Genomic DNA, 12967 nt, shown 5'->3' on the forward strand with positions numbered 1-12967 from the left:
ATAGACTGTAATTGATTTTTCCATGTATGTTATGGAGCATTTTCCATGGCACATCCAGCATATCTAAACAGACAAATGGATTTCACAAGACATTTCAGATTTAACGTAGACCTTTGCTTTTATTATACATCCTGATCTTCATATCCTGGGCTGGAAGCCTTGTCAGTGTTAATATTTAGAATATAGTGACAGTAATGCGCTATTCTTTGACTACATAGGTGAAATTCACTAGGATTAGATTGTTAATGTCCAATGTCAGGATAAGAAGTTTTGGTGCTTTGTTTTGTTGTGTTATTATTTGCTTTGTTTTAAAGGTAACAGCCAAGTTTAAGTTCTAAATTGGTCTGCTTCAAATGCCTATTGAGTTACACTCATTTTTTTGCATGTTTGTTGCATCTTTCAGAATTACTGTAAGATCATTTTGCCTTACATTATAATACAATTACAAGCTGGAGTTTTGCCACATTTGTCTTGCTCTGTGTTTCTCAGACCTTGTCTCAGACAGTGTGCCTCCCTGTAGGTACAGAAATAATATCTGGGCATGCGAAGATGTTTTAAAGAGATTGGTGGGAAAAAATCTGTCCCCAGAAAGGGTAGGGGGAGGATAAATTATGCATTTTGGAGACACATGTTAAGTATTTGGAGCCATCTCTGCCCAATAACAACATAAAAACAAAAATAATTGCTTAGCCACTCACAGCTGTAATACAACAGTGAAGAGCTTCCATCTTCCATCCAGATTCTGTCCCCCTGCTCCAGCCTCTACACTGCCAGAGCAATGTATGTGGGATTGTACCAGAGCTGCAACTGACATAGAAAGAATTCCACCTGTGTCAGCATACTGTACGGTTGCTTCTGCCCCCTACCTTCCCCAGATGCAATTGTGTAGTGTGGATAACTTGAGCGCTCTTGTGGCCAAGATGGAGTCTGCTCTGCAGGCAGCTCTGGCCAAGAAAAGGCGCACGCAGGAACGCAACGGGGAAAGATCCTTCTACCCCAGGGGCATCTGGTCCAACCCCCCCAGAGTGAGCACACACACACACTGGAAGAATGTAGGAAAGGGAAATATTTATTTACACGGAGATGAAAAGAGAAAAACAACAGGGGGAAAGATAGGGGAAGCAGTATATCAGGGTTGCATTCATCACAAGGCCCCACAGGCCCAGCGGTACCACAGAGTGAAAGGGCAGGCCCCGAGCAATGGGCCTGCACTCAGAGTTCAGGAGTCCTGGCAAAGTTCCTATCCAGCAGTGAGTCTTGGATGCTCCTGGTTGTCTTTGTTGCCAGTAAACTTTCCCCAGAAAACACCTCCAGTGCCCTGTTTTGCTGCTCTCTGCAAAGCCACACAACGACAACCTCCTCATTTAACTAGTTACAGCCTCCTCATTATTCCCTCTGCAAAGTCACAAGCCCCAGGACTCATGGCCCCATGCAGCTCTGGGCAGCAGTGTCCAGCTCCAGGTTGTCCTTCTCAGGCAATTCCTCCCTGGCACAGTGCTCCACCCGGATCCTGTCCTGGGGTGTCCCCGATTGGCTGCTCTATCCCTCCCAGGCTTCAGACAGCTTCTTGGCTGCTTCATTCTGTGAGGGTCTGCTTGCTGCAGCTCGTCTCTCTGGAGCTCCAGCCACACACCCTGTTGCTCTCCCCTCTCTCTCTCTGCTCCCTCCTTCCCACCCATTCCCAACAACACTTCCATCCTCCTTCTGGAACAATCAGCACTTCCCCCCTGAGGAGAAAGATTTAAAAAGGCCATACTCTCTAAACCCCAAAGAGGTTACAAGTGTATGGCAAGGGCAGAGTTGGAGGTGCTATTGGGATTCTGGGCAATACTGCAACCCCATAAACAATCTGGGAGGGGCTGCCATAATTTCAAACAATTAGGGACTGGTTTGGCACCTGGAGCAACCCAGAATCCAGGGAACACAACAATGGCATAAAACAGGGGGTTCTCAAACTTCAGAGCACCGTGACCCCCGTCTGAGAACAAAAATTATTACACGACCCCAGGAGGGGGGACTGAAGCCTGAGCCTGCCTGAACCCCGCTGCTCCAGGCGGGGGGAGGGGAGGGGTCAAAGCCGAAGCCCAAGGTCTTCAGCCCCAGACAAGGGGCCTGTAACCTGAGCTGTGCCACCTCAGGCTGAAGCTCTAAGGCTGAAGCTTTGGCCCTGAGCCCCAACAAGTCTAATGCCAGCCCCGGCGACTCCATTAAAACGGGATCGTGACCCACTTTGGGATCCCGTCCCCCAGTTTGAGAACCACTGGCATAAAGCCTGCTAAGCATACCTGAGGGGTCTCCACAGGGGGAGCTTCTTCAGTACCTCACATTATGCAGTGCTTATTCCAGTAGGGGGCTCCAAAAAGCTAGAACCTCCGCTCCACTGCCTACACTTCGGTGAACAGTCCAGCAGCCACAGAAGGGAACTGAAAGGCATTTTCAAATTAAGGTAAGTGACCACAGCTGACCTAAAATTCTGAGTGAGAAGTGTCCCTCCACTACAAATGCTTCCTATTTGCTTTGACAGAGTTATTCCACATGCAATAGATGGTTCTGTTGTTGCTGATGCCTCAATGGTAAAGATTAAAACAAAAAGAAAAACTAACGTTTATTTTTATCCTGGTATTTGTGGATTTGTTTGAACCTCTCCAGGCAATCACACTTTGAGAAATACCTTCCACATAACAATTTAGCTGTTTTAAATAAAATCTAATCTAGTCATTTATAATGAGACTGGATGGCCTGTTCATGATACACACTAATGTGTTACATCCATTATACTGAATCCATCATGGTTTTAGCTACAGATTTTCCCCTAAGAATGACTGTTTAAAGTTCGTTTGTTTCCTGTCCCATTAGCTGTATAATAAATGTAGAATATCTATCACACTATCTCAAAATGTCTGTTTTATCTATGAAATGTTATGGCAAAGCACATGTTGCAAATGGCTGTTCATAATGAGTTATATACAGCTATATTGTATAGACTGCTATATAGATATGCCATAGCTGGGAACCAACAGACAGTAGTTGTAAGTAGTCTTCACAGTATTAAAAGAGAAAACACACTAGAGTGAGGACTGCTATACCTCAATAAACAGATACAATTATCCTCATCATTATTACCTATCAGTTGTGGCAAGTACGTTCACATACTTTTGGTAATATGCCTATAAAACAAATGCATACCTACATTAGGAGAGGCATTATGATCTAGGAGTTCAGAGAACAGGAAACAGGAACTACTGAACTACAATCACAGAATTAACAATAAATCACTACATGGCAATATGCAAGCATCTTCCTTCTGCTTCAGTTTCTCTATCTGTGAAATGGGGACAATAAACTCTCACAGATGTGTTTTGAGGATTGATGTTTGCACTGGACTTCCCCTCTTTAGACTAAAAAGCCACAGAGTTCTGTGGCCCCTTATAGACTAACAGACGTATTGGAGCATAAGTTTTTGTGGGTGTTATGTTATGTAAGTGTTAAAGTCATTATAAACTCTTATTATGAATCTTTAATTTAGAAATGTACAATATTGTTAACAAATTCTGCTACCATTTAATTCCCTGACTTGGAGTGAGGGGCAGATCTAGCTTTTTTGCTGCCCCAAGCATGGCAGTCAGGCAGCCTTTGGCGCCTTGCATGCAGGAGGTCCCCAGTCCCGCGGATTCAGTGGCTTGCCTGCAGAAGGTCCGCCGGTCCCACGGCTTTGGCGTACCCACCGCCGAATTGCTGCCGAATCCACGGGACCGGCGGACCTCCCGCAGGCAAGCCGCCAAAGGCTGCCTGACTGCCGCCCTCGCAGGGACCAGCAGGGTCCCACCCCCGTGGCTTGCCACCCCAGGCACGCGTTTGGAGCATTGGTGCCTGGTGCCGCTGCTGCTTGGAGTCCATTCTGCTAATAAGAGATTTCTGTACACAGTGCAATTGTATTTGTTAACTCTGAGTTTTAAGCACCCTTATTACTAAAAAATTCAGTCACCCAAAAGAAAACCAAACATGGCCTAAGAAAGCAGTACCCCTGTCCCCGCAACGCCCTTTTGTTTTGGTCAAAAGACAGACTACAACGCTATTAAATTACCTGTAGAATTTTCTGTCACCATGGCATATACTGTGCAGCTGCTTCTGTCCCCCACCTTCTCCAGATGCACCTGTGTAGAGTGCATGGCAAGGGCAGACTTGGAGGTGTTACTGGGCAATACTGAAACCCCACAAACAGCCTGGTATAGGTCTCATGACATATCAGCCTTTTGTTGTTGTTGTTTTTTCTGTCAGCCCATGGCCAGGAACCCTGCTGGGGTAACCAAAAAGTCCAAATGAAAACCCAAAGTCTTAGTAACGAAATGCTGCCCTTCAGCCACAGCCTGGCGCCATAGTCCTTGCCACTTTCCCAAGTGGTGTCAATAGCCCTTCCCACTTATACTGACCCTCCTACGAGCAGGCAATAGGGGAACCCAGGTCCATCCTCTCCTCTAGATTCCAGCCCAGGGCCCTTATGATAAGCAGTTAGGGTCTGTTTCTTATGATCCCTCATTGGTTGTCTGGGCTGCTTCCTGCATTTGCCTGCTTGCAGGCACCTATCATGGAACTGGACTCTCCAATCCTCTCTCCCTGGAGTTTCGTCTCTCTGTCGAGCTTTTCCCTGTCTGTTCCTAAGGGGTTTTTTCAAAGTATCATCTAGCATCTCTGGCACCTGCCTGGAATCTCTTCACCATCACTACTACCCTCTCCCTTTAGCAACAGTCCCAGTGTATAAGCTCCTGCTACAACTCTCTTCTCTCAGTTATCTCCTATTGGCCCTACAGTCCTTACTTTATAGGGAGCATCCACCCTGGTTCTCCCCAATTGGGTCTAATCTTTAATTACCTGTCTCCCCTCCAGGTGCCACAGAATGGGTTAACTGTGCCCCTAAGAATCTCCGTTAGCCCTTTCTTTGACAATGCGGAGCATATGCCCCATCACACCATATAAGCATGAGTTATTTCACTATATCCTAGAAAACACTACACTGATTTCCCAGTTTTATATATTATTTCTTTTTAGGTATATCCCAATGTATTCAGCATAATGAAATCAATACAACGCCCATTCCCTGAGATGTGACTGCTAAAAACTTAAGGTATGCATAAAAGCAAACATGAAAACCTTAATAGACTTACATTTACAGCATAGAAGGTCTCATCTAGAAGAATTCCAAAGCCATTAACAAATTATAACCATGATCCTGAAATTGGATTCATTGCCATTGATAGCAAAGTTCTGTATGAATGGATCCAATTGCAGGATCTGGTCTATTGTATACACAATTCAATTTATTTTATAAATTCCTGTTTACACTCCCACATGAGAGCATCCTTCCTGGAGCTCCCTGCCATTTAAAATGCAGAAGTTCCAACTTGAGTGGAGAATTATGGCCTGGGAAGAGAGGTACCATGTGTATCATTCAGATTAAAAAAAAAAAAAAGGTGCCATATACCATTAGTGCTTCTCGCAGTATAGTTTTTAATGTTGGAACTGACAGGACTTTCACACATAGTTTAACAGCTCTCACTACCACAAAGTATTTCCTAATATTCGTGTTACATTTTCCCCACCTACATTTTATATCTCATCCAAAATATGGCACTTCCAGCAGCACCATCCCCCTTTTTGCAATGTTGGGGGCTTAACTGAGTATGACTCAGAAGAAAGGGTATCTCTGACAATCAATTATTGCAGCCCCCATCTAAGTACTTACTACACCTGACCTTGCTTAGCTTATAAGACTTGACAAGATCAGAGCCCAAGCTAGTGTGCCTGTGCAAATATCTTTAACAGAGCTTTAAGCTGTCACTGAAAAAGCATGAAGCTTCATCTTGTGTGACATTCATGTTTTATGATGTATATGTGTTTCCAATGCTTTCTTTCATGATTCAACAAGTCACTTTTTTGCATAGTAAAAAAATGTAAACACACATTATAGTTTTGGAGAAACTTCCTTGGCATTTCTTTTCTTCTTTTTTACATTGTAGCCACACTAAACACAGACTGGTTCCAACAAAGCATCCTAGCAAATGCTCAGGATAAGCAATTGTCTTTAGAAATGTTCAGGAAAAAAAAGTTGACATGTGACACACAGGGTAAACCCAACAAAGTATTCTGAAGATTATTCTTTCCTGCTTTTATAATCCACTCACTTCTTGTTGTTAGTTTTTAATCCAGTATCATGTCTAGACTCTTTCTTCCATACCTCCAACAGTGCTTTGGGAAAAGCAAAATCATACCTTCATATGTTTCTATACCCTTCAGAGAATATCTACACCCAAAAAGTATAAATAGCACATTGTGTTTTCTCTTTGGAGCTGGGACTGATGTGGTTAGGTCTTTGAGTAATTTGCTACATCTACAAAAATGGACAGGAAACATAGGTGCTTAAAGTTCTTTTACAAGATTAGTGTGCAGCAAGTCAGTCTCCTTTTAAAATACATGTGAAACAAGCACCACAAAATGCTTTCAATCATTTCTTGAAAGTGTTTATTAAAGAGGTACAGAGGATAATACATGCACTGCTAGTGGACATTGTATTTGCATAGGCTTTATATGTATAGTGAGAAAGAAAATCAAGAATAGAAGAGCTTAGTGTTTTATATATACCGAGCCCCAAATGTTAATTACCTTAAAATGTTAACAATTTTAAAAGTGTAAATTTCCTTTGAATTCCATATAGAAATGCCTTGTTTGTCAAACCTAGAACTCTGAAATAATAAAGCACTTGTTCCACTGAAAGAGCAGTGATACTCAGACCTCAGCGGTTCTGGAGCCAAAAGCCAAAAGCAATCAACATTACCCAAAAGAGCCACAGTAGTGTGAATTCGTTGTTTCCTTTACTATATATATATATATATATATATAATTATAACTTTACTATATATATATATATATATATAACATTCTTACAGCAAAATGACTGACCTTATTGGTGAATAACTTATATTAGTTAATAATTAAATCACACAGTATTTTAGTATCACGTGCTGCAAAGAGCCTCAGGAGACATATTAAAGAGCCACTTGCGGCTCCTGAGCCTCAGTCTGAGTATCACTGAGTTAGAGCAGTGTTTAGCCTACATTTTTTTAAAGCAAGGTAAAAATCTCTCTTCTGTCCTGATCAAAGAATGCACCTTGGTGCATGCTTGAACCCATCCCTATTCAGGGCAGCATTATAGCAAGTGCTGAATTTTAATGACTACATGAAGAGTGACTTCAATTGAACTTAAGCATGTGCTTAAAGTTCAACAGATGCTTGAGTGTTGTCCTGAATAGGAGGGTTTTCATGAATTGGGACCTTTAGCTCCTATTACCAGTATACAATATGAAAATGAAATTATTTGAATTTACATAGACAGATATGGTAGGCAGTGTCCATGCTTCAAAAAGGATGTGGAAAAACTGAAGAGGGGAGCTGCAAGAATGATTTGAGAACTGGAAAACATACCTTCCAGTGAAAGACTTAAGGAACTTAATTTAGCTTATTGAAGAGAAGTTTAAGAGGTGACTTGATCACAGTTCATAAGAACCTGTATAGGAGAAGATATCTAATGGTAGAGGGCTTTTTAATCTAGCAGAAAATGGCATAATGAGATCCAATGGCTGGAATTTGACACATTCAGACTGAAAATAAGGTGCAATTTTTTAAGTGAAGGTAATAAACCACTGGAACAACTTACCCAAGCCTATGGTGGATTCCTCATTACTTGAAATCTATAAATAAAGACTAGGTATCTTTCTAAAAGATATGATCTAGTTCAACCACAAGTTGTTGGTCTTGATGAAGGAATTCTCAGTGAAATTCTCTGGCCTGCGTTATGTTGGAAGTGAGGCTAGCTGATCTTAGTGGTCCCTTCTGGCCTTAAAATGTATCAATTGTATATTGAGTCATGAGCAAGTCTGCATGTTGTGTTGTCTAGGGCTCTAAGAATAAGTATATGGTTTTGCAATAAATGTTTAATAGTAAATTAGAAAGAGACAGGGTGTGTTTATAACTATTTAGATATGATTATCATCATTTCAAATACAATCCTACTAGCAATTCAGGCTAAATTAGAATACGGTCGCTGTTGTTAATATCACTAATATGATTTCATGGCAATAGGTGTCCTATTTTGTAATAGGGGGAAATTTGTAAGCTAAAATACAGGAAAATTCTCATTTTTTAAAGTTATTGAAGAAGCAAAATATAACATAGATTGCTTGTTTCTGCCACCCTGTTTCACAATGGAATTACATGACAAGTGAAGTACTACCCCAGGGCCGCCCAGAGGATTCCGGGGGCCCGGGGTCTTCGGCAGCGGGGGGCCCTTCCGTTCCGGGACCCGCCGCCAAAGTGCCCCGAAGACCCGCGGCGGGACCCCCCCGCCGCCGAATTACCACCGAAGCGGGACCCGCCGCCGAAGCGCAGCCCGGTCTTCGGCGGTAATTCGGTGGCGGGGGGGGCCCCGCCGCGGGCCTTCGGGGCACTTCGGCGGCGGGTCCCGGAACAGAAGGGGCCCCCCGCCACCGAAGACCGGGCTGCGCGGCGGCAGCGGCGGGTCCCGCTTCCCCCGCCCCGGCCCCAGCCTCAGCCTCTTACCCGAGCGCGTTTCCGGCGGGGCCTGAGCTCCGTCCCGCTCAGAGCCACATGGTGAGGGGGCGGGGCTGGGAGCTCCACGCCGAGCAGAGGCAGCTGCCCCGCCCCCTCCCCACGCCGCTCTGAGCAGGGCGGGGCTCAGGCCCCGTTGGAGCTCCCAGCCCCGCCCCCTCACCACGCGGCTCGGATCGGGGCGGGGCTCAGGGGCTCGGCCGGAGACTCGGCGCTTGATGCGCTGAGGCTCCAGGAGAGGGGCGGAGGCGGGAGCCTCCGCTCTTCTCTTGGGGGCCCCTGCGGAGCCCGGGGCCCGGGGCAAATTGCCCCCTTTGCCCCCCCCTCTGGGCAGCCCTGTACTACCCCAAGTAAGTATGGCAAAATTAGACACAGAGTAAATTAAGTACGATTTGTACAACATTTTTTGTACATGTAGATCATGGTATAAAACAGGGACTAGATTTTGTTTTAACTGTCATTCTTATTTTTGATTATTCAGTTTTTCTTGTAAGTTTCAGTATGTTTCTATTGGACTAAGGTATTCAATAAAAGAGACCTCCCATGGTAAATACAAACATTGCATAGCTTAGTGGAGAAAATACCAACTTCATGTTTCAAATACGGGGCTAAATTCTGTTCATTTTACTGGTGCAAGTAGTTCCATGAACTTGCATAGGACTACATGGGTATGTAAGGCAAGCAGAATTTAGGCATAGTAAGTTCAGTGTATATCCGCAAGGTATCCCCAAGTATGCTATTTTACTAACACCTACATTCTAGATTTTTTTTAAAAGTTTTCCTATTTGATTTTTATGAATGGACCTTTGCTGTATATTCTGAGTAGGGAGCCAACTTCATATTTTCTTAGCTTAAATGAATATTTGAATTATAACGCATTGCAGTTTGAGGTCTATGATTTGTTAACATTTCAATTCATGCAAATAGATTAAGTCTTGCCTCTAAAAGTATACCAAATCCAAAACTTTCACATGTACGCTAAACCAGATTAGAAAAAGTTGAGACATGTAAAGTTTTATTATAAAAAACAACCAGTTTAGACATAGGTTAGATTTTTTCAAAGCCAGTTGGTGAACACTTTGGGCTAGATTCATAAGGAGGGCTTAGTCTAAGCATTGCAATGGCTGAGCATTCAGTGCCTCAACTTTTAGGCACCTTGCCAGCAAGAGGAATCCTTAGCTGAGTCGGACACCCAAGCTCCCTATACAATACATAGGGACAGTTAGGCATCTAAAAAAGGGATTCATAGAAGCCAGCATACTGAGCAGAGAACCACCTAAGCTAGGCAGTAGGACATGCCCAAGAAGAGGGTATGATCTAAGTATCACCACTGAAAGGGAGTTAGGTGCCTAAATCTGGGCTGGAGGAAGATACCTATCTCCGCTCAGGATTCACAGCTGTGAACCCTGGAGTTAGGTACCTAAGATAGTTCAGCACTTTCTCAAAAAAAAAAAAAAAAAAAAAAAGAGGGGAAAGGATTACTCATGTAAGTGCTCACAACCATGAATTAAGAGAAATTGGAGAGAATTTAGAGGAGAACCACCCAAAAAGATGCAGGGTTTTAAAGCAAGACCTGCAAAATAAACATGTTCAGTCAATAGAACAGAAGATTGAAGGGAGGCCAGATAAATATTTTAAAATACAGAAAGTGGTGGATTGAAAAGCAGCCAGGGATCAATTAATCTCATTAGTCAAAGATGACAATATTTGTGGTAATGGGTTTACAATGCAGGAAGGAAGATGTTGGTTTAATACTAGGAAATACTTTATTACTATAAACATTTAGACAATAGAACAAGCTACCAAAGGGTAGATTTTTTGGAAGCACCATCATGGTGATATTTCAGGATGGACTAAACACCCATCTGTTATGGAGGGGTTAGGAATATTGAAGTTAATGATGTGACAGGCCAGGGGAATGGACTACAAGATCTAATAGGGCCACCTCTCAAACCAAATGGTCCTATGAAACACTGCAAAGGTTATCCGGATGGCACCAGAGAACTTGGGAACCCCGAGTTTTCTAACTGGGAAATAGCAAAACTAAAAGACCACAAATACCATTAACTCTTTCTTGCCAAGACTTTAACTAGATTGTTTTGTTCTTCTCCTCCTACATGAAAAATTTATTTTTGTGGAAGGAATAACGATTATGACTGGATTAAGGAAGGTAGTGAATACAATGGAGTACTATAAGTAGCGCTCTGAGGGCAGGCCAGTACTTTTGGCATCAGTATAGAGTGTGTAATATTAAGCAGCAAATGACCAAGCATTCTTTGCAGTCAGACTTTGATGTTGGAAGGTGGGTGGGCCCCCTAGTCATCTCATATTGCTTCAACTGCATTTCCTTTATAGCATTCCCCTTCCTTAACACATCCTATTCCTTGTACTAAGTAATACTCAGAGATCTGACATCCCTGGGTTCTGACGGGACAGGACTTTTATGTTCTCTTTTGCTATTTTATTTTTTTCCTCACTGTAACTTTTTTTTTTTACTTTATTTTATTGTGTTTGGGGAGGAAAGAAGCTTCCTGCCAGGTGGATATTTCAAAATTCTCACAGTTCCATTCAAATGATCTTTTATCAGGTGCCTCCGAGCAGTGAGAACTCATAACTCATTTGAATGGGAAACAGTTGGGGTCTTGCCACATTTCATCCTACTTGATTGTTGACACTGTTCGCAGCTGTTCTTGTCAATCTATCTTTTACCAAGTGGGAGCATATCAAAATGTTCTACATACACACAGTGGTATATTCTCTTCTCTTTCACATGAATGGGAATTAAGTGCACACATAGAGAGAAAAGTACGTCCCATAGTTGTTAAGTGTTTTACACATTAGTTTCTAAACTGACTTCCTATGGAAAAAAATTAGATCTATTTTAAAACATTCCAGGAACATAATGTTCCCTCAAAGGCAGTCAGTACCAATAATGGCATAATTTGACTATGCAAATTTTTTTCCACAGCAAGGCAATTAAGTACAATATCAATAAAGCTAATTTATAGAAATAAAAATTTGCATGACCTTTTACCTTTGTTTGGTAATCTCAACAAAATGAGCTTGGTGGTCTCAGTCTAGTTGCCACTGGACAACTGTCTACATCACAAAACTACTGTCACAACACTACATGGAAACATTGTTAGTCTCAGATGAGAGGCCAAAAATTGAAGAATGGATTCTATTCACTTGCCAGTTCAAGACTGGTACATACTAGTGGTGCAAGATAGGGATACTGGTTTCAATGGTTTCTATAATATTCCTATTTCTTCAGAAAATAAGCAGATTACTTCAGTCTTCCACTGTGTCAATTTGTCACCTTTCATGAGCCCTAAGTTTACATACACGCATATACACACACCCCAATTAAAAGTAAAATACATGGGGCATCACCCACCCAACATGCATTCTATTTCTTGTACTAGGTACTGTATGTTATTCAGCAGTTGGTGGTTAATAGCCTGAAATAATAATAATAATAATAATAATAATAATAATAATAATAATGAGTTCCAGTTTTCATTCCAACTGTAGCAACTGCAGAAACACTTGAGAATAATGATCCAGCTACCTATTTCTGAAAACCTGGAAACTACCTAGTAGTCAAGCCCCTGTAGCTAAATTGGTTACATCGCTGCCTGCTCTGATCCTCTTGCTGAAGATGGGTAAAGTAATTCCATCAGTGGATCATTTACTAAAACAACCTTTGCCATGTAGCACTGGAAAAACTAAGACATGAAGATGCTCTAAGTCTCTCACTGGAACAGAACTAGAATACATCTTGATCTGTACCATGTGATCTCTATCATTAATTAATCGTTTTGGGCTAAATGGTGATACCCATGTTGAATATCACCCTTGCCTCCACAAATAGATCCATTGATTTCAATGGGACGACTAGAGGAATAAGAAACTACTCAGTATGAATAAGAATACTTCAGTCTATTCCCATATCCTAGTGATATGGGCAATTTCTTATTTTCAATGTTAAATAGGAAAGATGCAAAACATCTTTCATCTCAATTAAATAGTAAGTGCCATAAGTCAGTAGCTGCTGCTGCTCAAAATAAATGGTGGGGCTGAGGCTAGCAATCTAAACAATTATTCAAATTTGAGGGGAGTAACACTTCTATCTGTCACAGGAAAATATTAGCAGCAGTCCTCCTGAACAGAATGAAAAGAAAGATGGATACCATCCTACGTGAACAACAATCTGGATTTAGACAAGGGATATCGTGCACAAGATGCTATTTTCACCCTGAGACAGATTATTGAGAACACAATTGAATTCCAAGGCAGTCTTGCCATCAATTTTGTGGACTTTCTAAAGGCATTCAATAGTGTAAAT

Source organism: Mauremys mutica, chromosome 5, assembly GCF_020497125.1.
Source record: "Mauremys mutica isolate MM-2020 ecotype Southern chromosome 5, ASM2049712v1, whole genome shotgun sequence".
NCBI classification, from domain to species: domain Eukaryota; kingdom Metazoa; phylum Chordata; order Testudines; family Geoemydidae; genus Mauremys; species Mauremys mutica.